Here is a 23072-nt window from a genome sequence, read left to right on the forward strand (position 1 = left end):
CTGAGTCACACCCCGTGACTCACTGCTCACTCGACACTACGAAAAGGGGAAAAACTCAGAGACTCGCGAACAGACTCGCCGAGTCACATGAACGACTCACCGAGTCGTTGCCATGCACCCACTAAATACACAGATTTTCTCGATTCCAGTCCATGCCATTCACAGATCTGGACTTCTAGGACACGAATCACACGTAAAGTTTCCAACTTTACGTGTGGATATTCACCAATATGGATTTTAGGGCTCAAAATGCCTCAAAAGGGTAGATCTAGGGTGAACAAGCAACATGGGGCCATAAAGCTAACAGATCTGAGCTCTTGGAGCTCAATTCTTGCCTAGATCCAGAGGCCAAACATCTTATTACGACATATAATGCACATACAAGCTTGGGGATTTGTCCAAGAAAGACCTAAATGAAGTACCAAGCATAGAATCATGGGGAAAATGGGCTATACCTCAAAGGAACTGCTGGAAGAACACAATAATGCCTGGATGGCTTCCCTTCTTCTGGATCTACTTCCTTCCTCCTTCAAAACCAGGAATCAGGTGCTACAAATCTCCCCCACTTATTTTAGACTTCGTCCTCGAAGTCTGCTGCTCGATCTCGAAACAGCTCGGGATAATGCTCCATCATCTCGTCCACCGGCTCCCAAGTCCATTCCGAACCTTTGCGGTGCTGCCATTGCACCTTCACTAATTCCACCCTCTTGTTCCTCAAATCCTTCGACTTCCTGTCGAGGATTGCGACTGGGCGCTCAATGTAATTCAGGCTGTCATCAACCTGAATATCCTCCAAAGGCACTACTGCTGAATCGTCCACTGAGCACTTCCGCAACTGAGAAACATGGAAAGTGTTGTGGATCTGGCTGAGCTCGGCTGGTAGATCCAACCTATACGCTACCTTGCCCACCCGGGCTATGACCCTGAACGGTCCGATGAATCGCGGGCCCAACTTGCCCCGCTTCCTGAATCGAATGACGCCTTTCCAAGGCGACACCTTCAGGAGAACCATATCCCCGACTTGAAACTCCAAGTCGAATCGACGCTTGTCGGCATAACTTTTCTGCCGACTCTGAGCAGTCTGAAGCCTGCTCCGGACCTGCTGGATCCTCTCGGTCGTCTTGAGCACCACTTCGGTGCTCCCCATGACCCTCTGGCCAACTTCACCCCAGCATATCGGGGTCCTGCACCTCCGTCCGTACAACATCTCTAAGGGAGGGCGGTCGATACTCGCGTGATAGCTGTTGTTGTAGGAGAACTCGGCCAGGGGAAGATAGGTATCCCAACTACCACCGAAGTCTAACACGCACGCCCGCAGCATATCCTCCAGAGTCTGGATGGTCCACTCGCTCTGACCATCCATCTACGGGTGAAAGGCAGTGATAAAATGCAGACGAGTGCCCAACTCGTCATGGAATCTCTTCCAAAATCTGGAAGTAAAACGCACATCCCTGTCCGAGATCACCGATACTGGCACCCCATGTCGTGCCACAATCTCCCTGATATAGATGTCGGCCAGTTTCTCAGCTGATATGCTCTCCTGAATCGGGATAAAGTGAGCACTCTTGGTCAATCTATCCACAATGACCCAAATAGAATCCACTCCACGTGCGGTCCTGGGAAGCTTCGTGATAAAATCTATCGTGATATCTTCCCATTTCCACAGTGGAATATCCAACGGCTGCATCTTGCCATGCGGTCTCTGATGTTCGGCCTTGACCTTCCTGCAGGTCAGACATCGCTCGACGTACCATGCCACATCCCGCTTCATGCAGGGCCACCAATAGTCTAGACGAAGATCCCTATACATCTTCGTCGCCCCGGGATGAATAGAGAATCGGGACTTGTGCGCCTCCTCCATCAAGATCTGGCGCACATCTCCGTGATACGGCACCCACACCCTACGGTGTAGTGTCAATAGTCCTCGACTATCATAATCAAAGGAGGAAACCTGACCCACCATGCGCTCGCTCTTCCGATGCTCCTCCTTGATAGCCTCCTGTTGAGCCTCCCGAATCTGCTTCAACAGGGGAGTCACCACGGTCATCCTCATGCAAACGTCCCTAATCGGTGCCGCCTTGCGGCTAAGCGCATCGGCCACCACATTGGCCTTCCCCGGGTGGTAAGGATCTCACAATCATAATCCTTCACCACGTCCAACCATCAACGATGCCTCATGTTCAGATTCGGCTGATCCATGAGGTACCTCAAACTCTTGTGGTCCGTGTAGATGGTACATCGAACCCCGTAGAGGTAATGCCGCCAAATCTTGAGGGCAAAAACCACCGCCCCCGACTCCAAATCGTGCGTCGGGTAGTTCGCCTCGTGAGGCTTGAGCTGCCTCGAAGCGTAGGCAATGACATGCCCCCTCTGCATCAGTACCACGCCCAACCCAGAAATGGACGCATCACAGTAAACCACAAAATCCTCTACGCCCTCTGGCAGGGCTAAGATCGGCGCCTCGCACAATCTCTGTCTCAGCGTCTCAAATGCGACCTGCTGCTCGGGTCCCCACCGAAAGACCACGACTTTCTTCGTCAGCCGCGTCAGGGGTACGACTATCTTGGAGAAATCCTGGATAAATCTCCGATAGTAGCCTGCCAATCCCAGGAAACTCCGAATCTCAGATGGAGACTTCGGAACCTCCCATCTCATCACGGCCTCGACCTTGGCCGGATCGACCAGAATCCCGTTCTGGTTGACGAGATGTCCAAGAAATTGCACCTCGCGCAACCAAAACGCACACTTGGAGAACTTGGCATACGAGCTCTCCCTCCTCAGGGTCTCCAACACCTCTCTCAGATGCTCCTCATGTTCCTCCCGAGTCTTGGAATAAACCAAGATATCATCGATAAAGACTATCACAGACCGATCCAGCATCGGTCTGCATACGCGGTTCATGAGGTCCATGAACACAGCAGGAGCATTGGTGAGCCCAAACGGCATCACCACGAACTCATAATGGCCATAGCGCGTCCGAAACGCGGTCTTCTGCATATCCTCCTCCCTGACCCTCATCTGATGATAACCTGAACGCAAATCAATCTTGGAGAACCAAGATGCTCCCTGAAGCTGGTCAAAGAGGTCATCAATCCTCGGAAGCGGGTAACGGTTCTTCACCGTTACCTTGTTCAGCTCCCGATAATCTATACACATCCGATGCGACGCGTCCTTCTTCTTCACAAACAGAATCGGGGCTCCCCAGGGCGAACTGCTCGGACGAATAAATCCCTTGTCTAGCAGCTCCTGCAGCTGCGTAGACAACTCCTGCATCTCGGGAGGAGCCAACCGATACGGCGCCCTGGCTATTGGAGCCGCACCAGGAACAAGGTCAATCCTGAACTCCACCTGTCGCTCCGGAGGTATCCCAGGAAGCTCCTCTGGGAAAACATCTGCGAAGTCTCGGACCACCGGAACCTCTCTCACTGTCGCCTTACCCGCCTCCCGGGTATCCATCACATACGTGACATATCCTGCGCATCCCTGCTGAAGGTAGTGCCTAGCCCTCGTTGCTGAACATACAGCAGGTCCATACTGAGGCCTCCCACCATGAATCACTAACTCTCCCCCGCTTTGGGTCCTGACCCGCACTAGCTGTTGCGCGCAATCTATCACCGCCCCATTAGGGCTCAGCCAATCCATGCCTATAATCACCTTGTTCCCATGCAATGGAATGGGAACCAAATCTACCAAATAGCGCTCCTCGAACAGACGCAGCACGCAATCTCGAAATACCATCGATGCTCGCACCGATCGATCATCAGCAATCTCCACCTCCAAAGGGCAATCTAACTCGCCTGATGACTCATGAAACTTCTTGCTAAGCGCAAGGGAAACGAATGATCGGGATGCACCCGAATCAAATAACACCTGAACTGGGAGGCCGTTCAAATGGAACGATCCTAATGCATACATATACATACAGAGCACATATCAATAACATAACATCATAAAAATAAGATAAAGGGAAAGAATCATACCCGTCACCACATCGGGTGCGGCGCGTGCCTCCTCGGTAGTCAGCTGAAATGCTCGGCTCCTCACCATTGGAGCCTATGCCTTGCCCTGTTAGCCATCCATGATCCGCAGGGTTACTGGAGTTGGCGCCTTCACCGGTGTTGAGACTGTCAACTGGGGGCAATTGGCCTTCTTGTGGCCCCTCTGGTTGCAGCGGAAACACAACAACTCTGATGTCTGAATGACTGCTGCCGGAGCAGTGCAATCCCTGCTGATGTGCCCAGTCTTGCCGCACTTGTAGCAGCCTGATGATCCTATCCTGCACGCCCCCTCGTGCGGCCTGCCGCATTTCCTGCAGCGGCTCAGTCCTGACTGGCCTTTCGGCCTACCATCTAATCCCTTGGGCTTCTTCGCCGAAGCCCCTCCTGCCTGACCCTCCTCTAATTTCCGTTTCCGGATGTGCTCCAAATCTATCTCCCTCTCCCTTGCCCTGGCCATCATAGAATCCAAGGTAGGGCAAGCCGAAAAGCTAACATGCTCCCGGATGTCAGCTCGTAGCATATCATGATAACGAGTCCTCCTCATGTCCTCGTCACCAGCATACTGGGGCACCAATAAAGCCCTCTCCCGGAACTTGGCGGTGATCTCCGCCACAGTCTCCGTCATCTGTCTCATGTCTAGAAACTCCCTGGCCAGCTGTTGAAGCTTGACAGCCGGCGCAAACTCTACCCTGAACCTGGTCACAAAGTCCGACCAGGTCATCGCCTCGATAGCTGAGGCTCCCAACGAGTCACCCACTGACTCCCACCAATCCCGGGCTCGGTCCCGTAAACATCCTGCTGCATACCTCACCTTCGACCCCTCGGGGCAGAAGCTAGTCAACTGGGCAGACTCGATGTCTGCAATCCATCGCATGGCAACAATGGGGTCTTTCACCCCATGGAAATCCGGCGCACCACTGCCCCTGAAGTCCTTGAAGGACAGTGTGCGAGACCCTGACTGGCTAGATGCCATATCACTCCTGAATGCTCGAAGGCGATCCTCCATCAACTCCATGATCCCTTCCTTGATCGACCCAAAGAGAATGGGGGTCGACTCAAGGATGCCTCTGGTGATCTCTGACGCGATGAACTCGCATAGTCCCTCATCAACCGGCTCGGAACCTGATCCCGAACCTGACCCCTCTCCTGAACCGCCGTCTACCGGCCTCGATCGAAGTACCACCATTCTGCAATACATCACAACAATCATTAGTGATACTGATACTTCCTGAGGGATCACAACTACTTACAAGTTCCCTGGTCTTATCTTGGCCTTCCTTGGTTCAGGTACGGATCCTCTGCTTTCAGTAGTACGGGCCCATACTACCTTCCACATCTATCCGTACCTTCTTCAAGGAATGCCTCGACTCCACCAGATCCCTTTCACTACTGCTGATCACTGCTATACTCACCCTAGGCTTGCCCTAGGGAAATCTCTAATTCCACTCTAACCAGTCCTCAGTTGTTGCAGGCCTCCTTGTAATGCCAATTAGCCATTACCCGAATACCATCACATGTGATGAGGCTCAGATAATCCTTCGAGTACCCGACTCGCCCCTACAACGGTTGGACTCAAACAAGAGCTGCGCAGTAGGATCAAATCCGACACTCTAAGATTATTCAACCCTGATCACATGTGACGTGACGCATTCGCCTAATGGCTAACACCCATTATTCAGAGTCCCACGTAGCACGAAGCAAGCAGCATTCAGATAAGGGTAACAATCTCAATTAACTCTATCTACTTTCAGGAACTGAGCTGGCATTTAGTGCTAAGCTCATACTACCAGGCATAACCTAATCAGGCTATCCTACTTACTGTCTACTCAATATCTAGCATGCAATTCTCACACAACTGAAACACATAAAGCAGGTACATAAGGCATCGCTCCTAGATCCTTAGTCCTATTCTAGCATGCTGTTCTACAAAAGCTGATAAACATAATATAAACTTGTATGGGTACTTTGGGGAATACTTACTTGAGCTCGGCCGGTCACGCACATCACACACTTCGTTCTTTCTCAAAACTCTTTTCTCAATTTTAGAAAACATTTTCTTTTAGAAAATCTTTTAATCCCTCGATTTGAGTTCAGACACTCCTGAAGGCGTGTCCGAATCCCTCAAACCAGGGCTCTGATACCAACTTGTAACGACCCAATTTTCACGACCAAAATTTTGTTTTAAAACATTACTTTAGAAAATATTAATAACTAAAATTTTTTTTTGATCAAACCATAACACAAAGTGAACCATGTCTAAAAGCCAATTCATACACCCAATTAAAATATCAGAGTACAAATCCCAGTGAAGCTCGTAAATGCGGAAACCGGAGAGTGTGTGTGTAACATGCTGCTACCGCGCCGGCTCCTTTCCCCTAGCTGAGGAGGTACCTGAAACCAAAACTGAAAACCGTAAGCACAAAGCTTAGTGAGTTCCCCCATCGTACCACATACCATACAAACACATAACATACTTACTGCCAGGCTATTCTGGGGTGCCTGACTACCCGGTACGACCGTTCTGGGGTGCCGCCCTACCCGTGTCAAGCCATTCTGGGGTGCTGACTACCCGTGTCAAGCCATTCTGGGGTGCTGACTACCCATGTCAAGCCATTCTGGGGTGCTGACTACCCATGTCAAGCCATTCTGGGGTGCTGACTACCCATCGGTCCTAACAACCGATCCTCGGGGACTAGTCCCCTCTTACTACCTTTATCTCATATAACATAACAAGCTAGCATGCAAACGTATCATCACATACTGTCAGACGTATCTGGGGTGTCCGACCTACCCTTCGGTCCTAACAACCGAACTCTACAACTATCACATATACATATCATGCCAGCATACAACATATCAGGTAGTAGCAAACCTAGATGATATCACAAAGACATTCATCTAACATACAACTCCTACTGGTGGGCCGGCATTGTGGCCGTAGACCCACCGCTACTGGAAGGTAACTTACCTCGAAGTAGCTGCTGATCTGATCGGGAACTGACTGCCTACTGCTGCTGCTCCAGAAATCCTCCGGCTGCAATTCCCACAACATACTCAATCAAACACTGCTCACTGACCTTTGGGTAAAATGACCATTTTACCCCTGACCATGCCCTAAGTCAAAGCCAGAGTCAACTTTCAGTTGACCCGACTCGCCGAGTTGGCTTTCCAACTCGCCGAGTCACCACCCAAACGATTGTCCTGGGTCCCGTTCCTACTCGTCGAGTTGTATGAACAACTCGTCGAGTTCATCTTCATCCGATGAACACCTATGCCGCGACTCGCCGATTTGTATGAACAACTCGCCGAGTCTGTTCTTGATCTAAGGAGATTGCCTTAAACTCGCCGAGTCAGGGCATTGACTCGCCGAGTACCTCCATAGATGAGTTCAGCTTCCGACTCACTGAGTCACACCCTGTGACTCACTGCTCACTCGACACTACGAAAAGAGGACAAACTCGGAGACTCGCGAACAAACTCGCCGAGTCACATGAACGACTCGCCGAGTCGTTGCCATGCACCCACTAAATACACAGATTTTCTCGATTCCAGTCCATGCCATTCACATATCTGGACTTCTAGGACACGAATCACACGTAAAGTTTCCAACTTTACGTGTGGATATTCACCAATATGGATTTTAGGGCTCAAAATGCCTCAAAAGGGTAGATCTAGGGTGAACAAGCAACATGGGGCCATAAAGCTAACAGATCTGAGCTCCTGGAGCTCAATCTTGCCTAGATCTAGAGGCCAAACATCTTATTACGACATATAATGCACATACAAGCTTGGGGATTTGTCCAAGAAAGACCTAAATGAAGTACTAAGCATAGAATCATGGGGAAAACGGGCTATACCTCAAAGGAACTGCTGGAAGAACACAATAATGCCTGGATGGCTTCCCTTCTTCTGGATCTACTTCCTTCCTCCTTCAAAACTAGGAATCAGGTGCTACAGACCTAGTGGTTGATACTCATATTTGGAATAGTTGTATGTATGAAAGAACTTTTTGTGTCATTGTTTTCTTTTGTGCTCGTTTTGATGTACCTTAGTTTCTTTTGATTTCGATGTTAGATAGTAATGCGACTGTAGGAGATCTAGCCTAGGTGTACGAAGATGTTTTATGTGTGTGGAATTATTGTAGATGACCAAATTTTCGTTAACATTGACTTCCTTTTGGAATCTAGTCGCTCGATATTGTCATCAATATGGTTTAACTTCCCACCAACCAGACCAAAATTTTCTATGTTGAAAAGTGTGTGCGCATTCTGCTTGTCGATGGAGGGTATTTCTAAAGGAAAAACATTATATTCTAGAGTCCATTCCTATAATTTATATGAAGATGGCACTCTAATGCCTATAGAGGTGATGTGAGGTCTTCTAGACTCGTGCGATTTAGATTTCAAGGAGGACAATGGGTCTCTTCAATGTGGTGTTTGCTAGGGAATATAGCGATGTTTTTCCCTGATGAGTTGTCGAGTGTATAAATGCCATATAATGTAGAGCTCTAGTTTGACCATATTTCTGGTGTGGCTCCAAAGTCAAAGCATATTTTAAGTTGTTTCATTCGGTAATGATGTCGTAGCTTCAAAAGTTGTTTGAGTGCAGGTTCTTCGATCTCGGTTACTCTTCTTTTGAAGTGTCTATCTGATTTGTTAAAAGAAAGACATTAAATGCTAATGGGTATCAATTATCTAAGAGTGAACAAGATCAAGATGAAGGCAAATAAGAATCTACATCCTATTCAGGTTTAGGGTGTGAGAAGATGCAACGAGGGGAGGCGACTATATGTGCGCCCCCATGGACAAAGAATGATATCAAAAGACACTCCTTAGTTGAGAGTTATTCATCTTAATAATCGAGACAAGTTAAGATCTAAGTGTTTTGCTGATAGACAAGTTGTGAGTTGGCTAGTTGATGCACGAGATGGGAGGGATGGTAGATATCTTGGTTAGAGAGAGACCAAGCAATAGGGAAAGAAATGAGTCAAACTCATTAAGGTCTAAAGGGAGGATGGAAAGGTCAGAACTAACCTAGGTGGTCGAATAAGACATGAATGATCGTTACCCTAAGTAGTTTGTATCAATATCTGATTCCGAGGACAGAATAACTTTAACGAGGGGAGAATGGTAACGACACGAAAATCCATCTATTAACAATGTTAGTTTTCTATTAATCGGATATTAGCGGTTGTAAAGTGCCATTATGGTCAATCTTAGGGTCCAAAGATGTAATTTTGTTTAATAACTTCCCCATTAATCAAAAGGAATTGAATCGTAACATTATTAACTTCGATCGTTACTTCTTGCGTCTTTGCCGCTCCTCTACCTTGGACATGGGTGGAGCCACGTGAGAGCCAGGGTGCCCCAGTCCACCTCAAATTCTCAAAAAAAATTCTCTTATATCGTTAATTTGTTAATATATATAATTTGGTGCAAATATTAACAAGGAACTTCTTTAGTTCAACTGTTAGATTTGTGCCTCCACCTTCAAGCTGCTTAGGTTCGATCCTATTTGTTTTCAAAATTTTAAACATGCGAATGCACTTAATTCTCCTTCATTTGCATCATAACTACAAGCTATAATTACTTATTTATACTCTTATTTTCACAATTTAACCCATCTTTTAATTCTTTAACAAATCAGCTTTAGAAATTTATAGACAAAATTGCAAGAATGGTCCCTGTGGTTAGGTCGAAATTGCCACTTTGGGCCAAACAAGTTTGGACTAGCACTCATGGTCCAAATGTTTTCATTTTTTTTGTCACTTTGGTCCAATTTACTTTAAACTTTTTTATAATGACTATTTTGCCCTTGGTATTTGCTTTTTCAGTTTTTATTTGTTTATTTAAATACTTTTATAATTAAAAGAAAATAAAAAAATACATTTATCTCTTTGTCTCCCCTTCTATTCCCCTCCACTAGTCAACCACTAGTAGCACCACCGGTTACCACCGCCACCACCCTCGATTTTTCTGTAAAAACATCGCCACCACCGGTCAATACCTCTCTCTCCCTCTATCACCTGCCGGAAAAATATGAACAACCACCACTTTCACATGCCGGAAACCACCGCCACTCTCTCTCTCTCTCTCTCTCTCCCTCTTTCTCTCTCTATCTCCTGATGAACCCACAGTCTTTCTCAATATTTTCTAACATACAAGAATACAAAAAAATCTGAAATTTAACATACATGAACACATAGAGACATAAATGTTGATCGGAGATCGGAACTACAAACTTTGCTTGGTCCGTTATCACTTCAAACCTTCACAAACGCAGATCGATCTTCTGCCTCGTATCACCGTCTTCGCCTATAAAACCCTAATCGTTCTTTTGCCTCTTATCGCCACCGCCCTTCGTGGTGAAACCCTTGGTAGTTTTTATGCCTCTGATCTATGAAAGGGAATTCCAACGACTAAATGAGAAGGGAGGTCTGAAGATCTGTTTGTGGTGAAGGGGTGAAGTAAGAAAGGAGAGAGATGCTCAAACCCGACAACGTCACTCAAACCCTTACGTTGGCGGCTAGGGTTTTCATATGGATTGTCCTCTATGTCCTCTGCTCCGATGACGACTTCACCTCTGCAAACCCTACATCGACGAACATGAAGAAAAATCTGGCTCAGTTCGTCCCTCTTTCCCAGGTTTTCCTTCACCTTCATCACCTTCGTCGAGTCGCATATGGAGTGTATGTGTTTGCTCTGAGATCTAAAGAAGAAACAAGGTGATGCAAACCCTAGCAACGTTGAAACCCCCTCGTTCCAGCTGCCATTATCGCCTCTTTAAACCCTAACTTTGTCTCTCCCCTTCTCCAGCGATAGTGCCTTCTCATCAGATCTTGAAGAAGAAATCCCTAGTTTCGGATCAGAAGGGTGGCGGCGCTAGGGTTTCGTAAAAGTATCGTTCAAAACAGATTGATGATGGTGGTGTAGGAATCAGATCAAATTCAAAGGTTGCATAGTCGTGGTGGCGGCCAAGAGTTAACAGAAGAAAGGAAGAAGGGGTCAGAGGTTGGTGAGGGCGGCGGTGATGGCGGATAATGGTGGCAGTTAGGGTGTTATTGTGTGTGTGTTTCCCTAAGAGAGAGAGAAAGAGAGGTGACGGATGAGGAGATGAGAGGTTCCACCAGAGAGAGAGAGAGAGAGAGAGAGAAAGCATTTTTCTTTTCTTTTTCCTTTTCTTTTTTTATTTACTTTGTAAAAAAAATGAAAAAACAAAATACAAAGGGCAAAATCGTCATTTAAAACCATAATGGACCAAACTCGCAACAAAATAAAACTTTTTGGACCATTGGTGCTAGTCCAAACTTGTTTGGCCCAAAGTAGCATTTTTCGACATACCACAAGGACCATTCTTGCAATTTTGTCAAATTTATACTTTCTGCCCCTCAATTTATATAAAATTTTATTTTTCTTAATTTAATTACTTTTTAAGTTTTCTCATATTTTACTTATATAAAAGAAAGTTGTATTTAGGGGGACCAAATTTTAGCTTTCGGCCTTCAAAATCAACAGACTCTCTCTCTCTCTCTCTCTCTCTCTCTCTATATATATATATATATATATATATATATATATATATATATATATATATATATATATATATATGTGTGTGTGTGTGTGTGTGTGTGGTTGTTGCATATCTGATGAAAGAGAGATCGGGAGAAGAAATAGGAGAGGCATGAGGGCTGTCTGATCTCCGACGAGGCTCCGACAATGTTCCGGCTGGTGGAAGTTCCGACGAGGCAATTCCATTCAGAGATGATTAGTGTTTTGTCACTTTTTCATGGGAGCGGAAAGGAAATAGAAACAAACTAAGCGATGTGACTGATCTTTTAAGAAGTTGTGGTGTCACCAATGAGTGTGAAGGTTGTGTTATAAAAATTAATTTTGAACGATGGAGTGTTCGGTATGCATGAAATTCCAATGAAACTAAGACTCATAACATTTGCATCGATGGTGACAAGAGGCGAGTGGATGCGTTTGACGATGCAGTGATATGCTATTCGCTACTGTTCTTGGTAGCACTACATAGGAACATTAATTAAATAAAGGTAAAAGGAGGAGCAACAGAACTTTGTATCACGTGGCAAACAAATGAATGGTACATGAGATGAGCTGATGAGGTGCATTCTTAATTTATTTTCTTTTTATAAGCCGGTTTTACAAGGCCATCTGCAATAATTGTCACGAGCAACACAACCACGAAGACCAACACGAAGCACGAATTGGTGATGGTCCCCCAGTGATGAGCACAAACGGAAAAAGAGGAAGAAGAAGAGGGCCGGCTGAGAGAGGCAACTCTGTGGTCCTCCGTCTTCCCCACCACGAAGGTCGCCACGAGCCTCTTCGTTGCCGGTATACCAGAAGGCCTAACTTTATATATTAACAGTGGGTTTTTTTGAACTAAACAAAGGGAAATCTTCAGAAAAGTCTCAATATTTACGGAAAAGTTACACTTTAGTACCAAGATTTTTTTTTGAACAAAAAAGTCCTGAAAACCGACAAAATTTTGTAGTTTGACCCTTTTTGACCGGTTGAAACCGGTACCAAATTAATTTGGACTATTTCGTAAACTAATCCAGAATAGTGGGACTTTTCTGTAAAAAAAAAATATTATGATTTTTCTGTAAACAAAAATATTATGACTTTTTTACAAACAAAACTCTTATTATTATTATTATTATTATTATTATTATTATTATTATTATTATTATTATTATTAAAAATATAAATAAGAATACTATTTTTTGAACTTGTTACTATTAATATTGTTACTAATATATATAAATGCATTTAAATTAAAAAAATAATATTAATGACATTGTTAAAGGGTGGAGGTGGAGGAGATGGTGATGTTTTTAGCATTGAAATCGTGAATGTCTGTTTGTATATTTTTACTTTATATATGGTCATTTCACATTTGCTATTATTGTTTTCAATTAAGAATATTAATAATTAACAATTTAAAAGAAGTTACATATTTGTAAAATTGTTTATAAATAGTTTAAGGTAGAAGGGTTTCTCACTTTGTATATAAAATTGTTTAAGGTATAAGAATTACTTTCCAAATCCAACAAATCCACTACAAACATCTATATAGATAACCCATATCAAAATTCAAAATTACTTATTACAATATCTTGTTTAATAAAAAGTAATAGGAGTAATTCAAAAGTATTAATCCAAAAAACATGTCTTATTAGTTTTTATTAAACAAGATATTGTAATTAATACTTTTGAATTTTGATATGGGCTACCTATGTAAATGTTTGTAGTGAATCTGTTGGATTTGGAAAGTAATCCTTCTACCTTAAACATTTTTATATACAAAGTGAGAAATCCTTCTACCTTAAACTATTAATAAACAATTTTACAAATATGCAACTTCTTTTAAATTGTTAAGTATTATTATTATTCTGAATTGAAAACAATAATAACAAATGTGAAATGACCATATACAAAGTAATAATATACAAACAAACATTCATGATTTCAATGCTAAAAACATCACCATCTCCTTCACCTCCACCCTTAAACAATGTCATTAATATTATTTTTTTTTTCATTTAAATGCATTTATATATATTAGTAACAATATTAATAATAACAAGTTCAAAAAAATAGCATTCTTATTTATATTTTTAATACTAATAATAATAATAATAATAATAATAATAATAATAATAATAATAATAATGGTTTTGTTTGTAGAAAAGTCCTAATATTTTTGTTTACAAAAAAGTCCTAAAAAATTTTGTTTACAGAAAAATCTCAATATTTTGGGTTAGTTTATGAAATAATCCCAAATTAATTTTGTACCGATTTCAACCGGTCAAAATGTAATGCCTCATTCCCGATATGTATTTAAATAAGTTTTTCCATTTTTGAGGAGAACTCGATGAGTCCGTTGCCCGACTCGCCGAGTAGAGACGGGATGAGTACGTGTATTTAGCCGGCTACTCGGCGAGTCCATACGCTGGACTCGACGAGTTTGCCTGTCTGGAGGAAACCCTAATTTCAGGGTTTTGGACCTATTTAAACTCCCTTATGCGCCCAAACTCGTCCCTTTCACCCCAGAGCATCTACTAACAAAACCCTAACCGTTTCTTAGTGTGTGTGTGTGTGTGTTTATTGCTTGTGAAGGCATCTTTGGAGTAAGAAGGAGAAGGTGGAAGTTGGAGAGTTCAAGGAAGAGGAAGTAGATCGAGAATACACACTCTATTGGTCATCTTTTCTGGTATTAAATTCTTTACCTTGGTTATTGATCATATAGATCTATGTTGTCCCTAAATTGTGGTTTCTAAGCCCTTAGACCCCAAATCCTTTATGATTAGGCCTTATGGCCGGGTTATACTCCAGAATACACACTCATGGCCGTATGGCCGGGTTATACTCCAGATCTAGAAATGTATTTTCATTATATAACAAAATCTCGGGATGTCATGTTCAATACATACCAAAAGCATAAACAGAACAAAATAGACCTTACAACAGTTATTTATAACTACTGATCTATAATCCAAAACCTCTCGTCAAGTCCACCAACCTATACTCTTGTGCCATTACCTGTAATGCAAAGAAAACTGAGTGGCTCAGGCTTAGGAGCCTGGTGAGCATATAGGGTTTTCAACCCACAATAATATAATTATTATATTCAATCATCAAACAATCAACCCAATTACTCATCCCCATTATCTTCTTTTAATCTTCCCTAAAGATATTATCCTAAGGTTCATCTCCTATATCATATTTACCGCTCATCTCCTTACATCTTATATCCTTATATGCTTGTTCCTAAGAACTTTTCCTAAGGATCATCGCTTGTATCATATAGACAATGCTAATTCGGGGATCACTCCCTCAATATATGTCTAGTAAGGGTTAGGGTATCATCGCATGATTTCACAGCCACAACATCGCCTGGACTCGTAAATCATAATAAGGGTTAGACTATCATCGCATGAATACGCAGCCACAACATCGACTGGACTCGTAATTCATAATAAGGGATAGACTATCATCGCATTAATACGTAGCCACAACATCGCCTGGACTCGTAATTCATCACCTATCTATCATCACCTAATTATCACCACCATTATATCCTCACCTTTCTCTTATCACATTCTTTCAACACACATCAACTATTTCATCTACCCATGTTCTACCCAACATATTTGTAGATATAAATTACATATACAACTTATTTAAAAACTCGTATAAAACATTCATTCAACATCCATCTCAAGTAAACAAACAATGTATAACACACATAGCATGTATTTCATAGAAAATACTTCATATCTATGTGTAAGATGAAAGTGACTATACACTCACACATATAAACAACTTTATATTATACACATAACACGTATTTCGTATAAGATACTTCATAATTATGCGTTAGAAGAAAGTAACTACACATTCACTAGATCAGAAGATGATTGGACAGTATTACGGCTTGTAGAAGTAGTATTCTTCGGTAGATCTGGAAGATCTTCACAAAAATCGGACTTCTCGCGGACAGAGCTTCGGCTCGGGAATTGCACTTCTCAGGATCTTCGGGGACTCGGGACTTGCTTCGGGGCTCGGGAATGATACCGGGGCTTCGGGATATTTCTTGCACGAAAAACGATGCAAAAACGCGAGAGAAAGGGAAGAAATGAGCAAAGAAGTCGGTTGCCCTCGACACCCTTTTATAGGGGGCTGGAAACCCATTTACGCTGGGCGTAAATCTACATTACGTTGGGCATAATGTGGATCAGATCGCTGACTCCCCCCATGGATAATATCGGTTAAATTATAATTAAATTAAATATTGAAAATATTTAATAAACTTCAAAAATTCATATCTTCCTCATACGAACTCCGTTTTCGACATTCTTTATATCCCCGTGTAGGTGAGACTATGCTCTACAACTTTCGTTTAGACTCCGTCGGCTAATTTTGACTTTATTTTTATTATTTATTTTTAGTAGGCCGGGACAGGAAAACTCCGTTATAAAATCATAACTTCTTCATCCGACGTCCGTTTTCGCCTATCTTTTTGTCATTTTACTACAATTAATGAGATCTTCGATTCTCATTTAGATTGTTTCGACTAAAAACCGCTCAGTCTCAAATCGAGTATTCGGGCTGCATACCGCTAAGTCGAAACTTCGAAAAATCATAACTTCCTCATACGAAGTCAGATTTGGGCGTTCTTTTTATGCATGCTCACGGTTTAACGTATTCTACGACTTTCATTTAGATTGCTAAGGCTAAATATTGCTCTAACGTAAATTCACTTTTTACGTCGCGCTGTGTCGTGCCGGTTCTGTCGTGAAACTTCGACAGGTCATGACTTCTTCGTTATAACTCAGATTTCGGCGTTCTTTATATGTATGGAATCCTTGTAACATATACTACAACTTAGTTAAGATTATTCATTCTAAATAATATTTCATCAAAAATTCATTTTTGACGCCTATCGTCTCTAAATTAACTAGCCCTGATCTACGAGCGTTACAATTATCTCCCCCTTAGGATGATTACGTCCCGGAATCATTAACGAAAATAGAACTTGTATAATGATTCCATACGCTATCTCTTCATCCTAGGTAATAACCTTAAATTCTATGTTTCCTCGAAAGAGTATTTAACTCTATGGCTTTCTTGGCCGCAGACGATGCCCAATCTTGCATCTGCTTATCGTACTATGTTGTACTTTCAATCGTAACCCTCGAGTTACCAAATAAGTGGTTATTATGGACTCCTTCTTCTTCTCAGGATAAATACTTTCCTTTATTTATTGTAACAAACCGATGGGTCATGCTCTACTGACCTCTCATCGAATGATGCAATGCTTAGACTCAGGTATCTTAGAGTTAAATTCCAAAATGGAATATACCTTCCTTCATATTCTAATGTGATATAATCACATTTCAGCATGTAGCATTTCTACCTACAAACTTCTTTTAACAACGAGCGCGACACTATCAATCGCATTAACTTCAACCTTCTGACTTAAGTCAGATGTTATATCTAACTTGGTCCTCTAGACCACATAACATACTCCTCGTAGTCGAACTCAAATTTAAACATGAGCACTAGGGTCGGAACAAGAACCATCTTACTAGTCATTACCAAAACAATGGTAATGACATACCAGAATAAAATGGAATCAATCACTAGCTTCTTGGTAACCTTGCGACTTTCCCTGATCTAAGTGCGAGTCCTGTGCTTCCGGTAGTATAGATCTCTACTACCATTCACACCTACTCATACTCGTCCCAAGTATTGTCTCGCAGTTAACCAAGTCACCATACATAAATCATATAATCATTCAACACATCAGATAACAAAACCAGGGTTTATATTAATTCTTGAAACTATTACACAAAAGTTCAAGTTCACCCTATACTATGCCTCTAATAGGCTACATCATAAGTTACTATTCGCACTGTTACTTCATAACTTGATCGTTGGATATAAAATCCTCATCCTTGATTCGCTTCGTCGAGGATCATGTGGAATGCCCTTGGCTGTGGCGGTACGTTTTTCTTTGCAGCTTTGTCCTTCTTTGGGCAGTTCTTCGAAATATGACCACCATCTCCACATTCGTAACACTTCCTATTGTCAAACGTACAATCTCTGGAATAGTGACCGGCCCTACCACACTTATAGCAGGTCACTTCTCCATCGCATCTTCCGAAGTGCTTCTTCTTGCACTTTTCACACCACTTGGTTTCATCTTTTCCTCCAGATTTCGAGAGTTTGGTTTCTTTGTCGATCATTCAAGATCCCTCGTTTTTCCTTTTCCCTCCAACTTCAACTCTTTCTAGACCCTTTTTCCCTTATTTGGGTCTCAACATTCTTGGTTGCCCAGATGGCGGCTTTCAGAGTGGTTGCTTGCTTGACTATCGGACCAAAGTCCGCTGGTAATCCATTGGCAAACTTGTTGACCTTGGAAAGTTCAGTTGGAATTAGGTATGGAATAAGCTTCATCTTCTCCGTAAAGCTTGTAGCATATTCAGTGATGCTCAATTTTCCCTTCTTTAAATTCTGGAACTCATTGTTGATTTCCAGAAAATCCTGCTCAGAGCAGTATTGCATTTTCATTTGCTCCACGAACTCTTCCCAAGGCATCTTGCTAGCTTCCCCCTTGGGCATTGAACTGGCCAGTAACTTCCACCAGCTCAGTACTCCAGATTTTAACAGAGGGATTGCAAGAGCGGTCTTCTGTCTATTGCTACACTCGCAACTTTCAAACATTGTCTCCATCTCGGAGATCCAGTCCATGACTTGCACCGGTGTCGGGCTCCCAGAAATACATGGTGGTTTGGATGCCATGAAATCCTTGTACTTGCATCCACGTCCATCGTTGTCTCCATCCTTATTGTTTCGGCGAACTATTGGTGGGTTGGCTTGACCAATGGTCCCACTATAGTTCCCTTCTTCTGACTGCCCCTCATTCAGCTCAGGCTGTTCAACTGATATTGAGGGTTCACTCCTGTTGTTCAGCAACAATTGTCTCATTTCCTCCTTTTGTTCAGCCATCATGGCTTGAATCATGGTTCGCACTCCATCCATTGTAATTTGTTCAGGTGTTGCTGCTACAACAGCCACTCGCTCAACCACAGGTGGTTGATTCCTATTTTCGTTCACGTTTCCAGCCCCACTCCTGGTTCTTGTCATTTTTGATTTATACACCGAATAAGGTGAAATTAGATCCTTATTCACGATAGATATTCAAATCATCCTTATCACTCCGAAACTTTACATGCTAGTTCTAATATCGTAGACGTACTCTTAGAATCCTACACACATAAGGTTTCCAGATCCGGTCGGCAACAGACCATAGATCCGAACAAATAATATCATATATGGCAACATATAACATTTAGCACATAAAAGCATTTTAGGCATCACTCCTAAAATAAACTAGTGCTTGTGTCAATTTAGGTGTACTACCTAACATATTTTAGACACACTCCTCCCAATCATTACTTAGCATTCTAAGTTTAAGTCTAGAAATTTCCTAAATTCCTAGTTCGCTTAAACTAACGCTCTGATACCAACTGTGACATCCCCATTTTCACGGCCAGAAAAGACCGATTTGTTTATGCTTTGTTTTATAAAATCAGAGTAATCTTTTAAAGAAAACGGTTGCGGAATTTGTTCCCAAAACAAGATATGATAATAACTTATCAAAACATTTCTCAAAGAGAATTTATTTTCATTTAATAATAAAACCTCGGGATGTCATGTTCCGATACAGACATATAAGCATAAACAGAACTTACATTCAATCACACTAATGATTTACATCTCATTTAATCTCTCAGTGCAAAGCAGCTTCGTATCGATACCTGTGATACAATTAAACTGAGTGGGTCAGGCTTGGGAGCCTTGTGAGCATATAGGGTTTTCAACCCACAATAATATAATTATTATATTCAATCATCAAACAATCAACCCAATTACCCATCCCCATTATCTTCTTTTAATCTTCCCTAAAGATATTATCCTAAGGTTCATCTCCTATATCATATTTACCGCTCATCTCCTTACATCTTATATCCTTATATGCTTGTTCCTAAGAACTTTTCCTAAGGATCATCGCTTGTATCATATAGACAATGCTAATTCGGGGATCACTCCCTCAATATATGTCTAGTAAGGTTTAGGGTATCATCGCATGATTTCACAGCCACAACATCGCCTAGACTCGTAAATCATAATAAGCGTTAGACTATCATCGCATGAATACGCAGCCACAACATCGCCTGGACTCGTAATTCATAATAAGGGATAGAATATCATCGCATGAATACGAAGCCACAACATCGCCTGGACTCGTAATTCATCACCTATCTATCATCACCTAATTATCACCACCATTATATCCTCACCTTTCTCTTATCACATTCTTTCAACACACATCAACTATTTCATCTACCCATGTTCTACCCAACATATTTGTAGATATAAATTACATATACAACTTATTTAAAAACTTGTATAAAACATTCATTCAACATCCATCTCAAGTAAACAAACAATGTATAAACACATAGCATGTATTTCATAGCAAATACTTCATATCTATGTGTAAGATGAAAGTGACTCTACACTCACACATATAAACAACTTTATATTATACACATAACACATATTTCGTATAAGATACTTCAAAATTATGCGTTAGAAGAAAGTAACTACACACTCACTTGATCAGAAGATGATCGGACAGCACTACGGCTTGTAGAAGTAGTATTCTTCGGTAGATCTTGAAGATCTTCACAAAAACCGGACTTCTTGCGGACAGAGCTTAGGCTCGGGAATTGCACTTCTCGGGATCTTCGGGGCCTCGGGACTTGCTTCGGGGCTCGGGAATGATACCGAGGCTTCGGGATATTTCTTACACGAAAAACGATGCAAAAACGCGAGAGAAAGGGAAGAAATGAGCAAAGAAGTCGATTGCCCTCGACACCCTTTTATAGGGGGCTGGAAACCCATTTACGCTGGGCGTAATGTGGATCAGATCGCTGACTCCCCCCATGGATAATATCGGTTAATTTATAATTAAATTAAATATCAAAAATATTTAATAAACTTCAAAAATTCATATCTTCCTCATACGAACTCCGTTTTCGACGTTCTTTATATCCCCGCGTAGGTGAGACTATGCTCTACAACTTTTGTTTAGACTCCGTCGGCTAATTTTGAATTTATTTTTATTATTTATTTTTAGTAGGCCGGGACAGGAAAACTCTGTTATAAAATCATAACTTCTTCATCCGACGTCCGTTTTCGCCTATCTTTTTATCATTTTACTACAATTAATGAGATCTTCGATTCTCATTTAGATTGTTTCGACTAAAAACCGCTCGGTCTCAAATCGAGTATTCGGGCTGCATACCGCTAAGTCGAAACTTCGAAAAATCATAACTTCTTCATACGAACTCAGATTTGGGCGTTCTTTTTATGCACGCTCACGGTTTAACGTATTCTACAACTTTCATTTAGATTGATAAGGCTAAATATCGCTCTAACATAAATTCACTTTTTATGTCGCGTTGTGTCGTGCCGGTTCTGTCGCAAAACTTCGACAGGTCATAACTACTTCGTTATAACTCGGATTTCGGCGTTCTTTATATGTATGGAATCCTTGTAACATATACTATAACTTAGTTAAGATTATTCATTCTAAATATTATTTCATCAAAAATTCATTTTTGACACCTATCGTCTCTAAATTGACTAGCCCTGATCTACGGGCGTTACAATATGAAGCCTTTTAAGTCATGCATGCACGTAAAGTTAGCAACTTTACGTGAAAAGCATGCCCTAGAAGTTCAGATCCATGATTTGAATCAGCTGCATGGCTCAGATCGGACCTGTATGGAAAAAGGACTGATAGAACTCGGCGAGTCCCCAGGGCGACTTGGCGAGTTATATGAAGATAGTCGTTGACTCAGCGAGTTGGAAGAACAAATCGGCGAGTCCGATGAAGTTTGCATTAGAACTCGATGAGTTGCATGAGCAACTCGGCGAGTTGGATGAGTTTTCCCGAATAAAGTGTGTCAAAGATCAATGGCTTCATTCCTTCGTAGTTACACGTAAAGTTAGCGACTTTACGTGTTCAAATGGGTCCAGGAATTCAGATCTACGAGTTGAGAACCATAGAGCGAATTCAAAAGCAGTATATGGAGTCTGCACGGTAGAAATCGACGAGTAGTTCTTCAGACTCGGTGAGTAGTTCGTCAGACTCGGCGAGTCGAGTCGCGAGTCCCCGTCTTTCTTTGAGTCGAGTGTTTGGAGTGAATTAGTGAGTGAAAGAGGGACTCGGTGAGTAAAATTAGAATCAGTAAAGGAAGGACTCGGCGAGTCTGCGCCCGGACTCGGCGAGTCCGGTCAACTGCAAGTTGACTTTGATCAGGAGGTTGACTTTGACCAGGGGTAAAATAGTCATTTTACCCTCAGTACAGTTATCAGTAATTAATTGACTGTATTATGGAAATTGTAGCCGGGGAGGTACCGGAGCAGCAGCAGACAGTTTCCAGAGCAGTTCATTTAGCAGCCAGTGCACGAGGTGAGTTTCCTTCCAGTAGGAACGGGTCTATGGCCACATTGTCGGCCCGACTAGTTAGCAGTAGTTTCCGGGCTTCAGTCCGATGTAGCAGTTAGTGTGTTTGATGCCTTCATGGCTCAGACAGGATTTATGTCTTATGTGTTCCGGGCTACGGCCTGATGCAGTATGCAGTATATGTGTTTATGCTGGTTGGTATGTTTATATGCTAGTGATATGTGTTTATGTTATGCTATGCTCAGTTGGTTCCGGACTTCGGTCCTATGCAGTCAGTTCCAGACTTCGGTCCGATGCAGCCAATTCCGGACTTCGGCCCGATGCAGCCAGTTCCGGACTTCGGTCCGATGCAGCTTCCGGACATCGGTCCGATGCAGTGGGCAGGGCCCAGTATGTGATTTATATGTATTGTATGGTATGTGTTAGTTTGGGGGAGCTCACTAAGCTTCGTTCTTACAGTTTCAATTTTGGTTTCAAGTACTTCCGCAAGAAAAGGGAAGAGCTCGGATTGATAGCATCGCACACACCACAACTTCGGCAGTTTCTTTTCCTGGGAGTTTGATTAGACATTTTCACATGTTTGATACAGTTTGATATGATACATTTTATTATGTTTTGAGATTTATGACATATGTTTATCAGGATGGTTTTCAGTATCATAATTCTTATATTATAAAACAAAAATTTTTGGGTCATATTTTTGGATGTTACAAGTTGGTATCAGAGCCTTGGTTTGAGGGATTCGGATACACCCTCTCGGGTGCATCTGAACTCAAACTAAGGAAAATGGAAAAAGTTTTTCAAAAGAAAAGCGTTTTTGTTAAGAACTTAGAAAGAAAAGAGTTTTGATAAAGAGAAAAGGGTGTGGTGCATGCGATCAGCCGAGCTCAAGTAAGTACTCCCAAATTACCCATACAGGTTTATATTATGATTAATTGTTTCAGTTTCAGTAGAACAGTATGCTAGTATAGGACTAAGGATCTAGGAGGATGCCTTATGTGC

Source organism: Lactuca serriola, chromosome 5 (genome assembly GCF_051521515.1).
Source record: "Lactuca serriola cultivar US96UC23 chromosome 5, Lser_US96UC23_V15, whole genome shotgun sequence".
Lineage (NCBI taxonomy): Eukaryota > Viridiplantae > Streptophyta > Magnoliopsida > Asterales > Asteraceae > Lactuca > Lactuca serriola.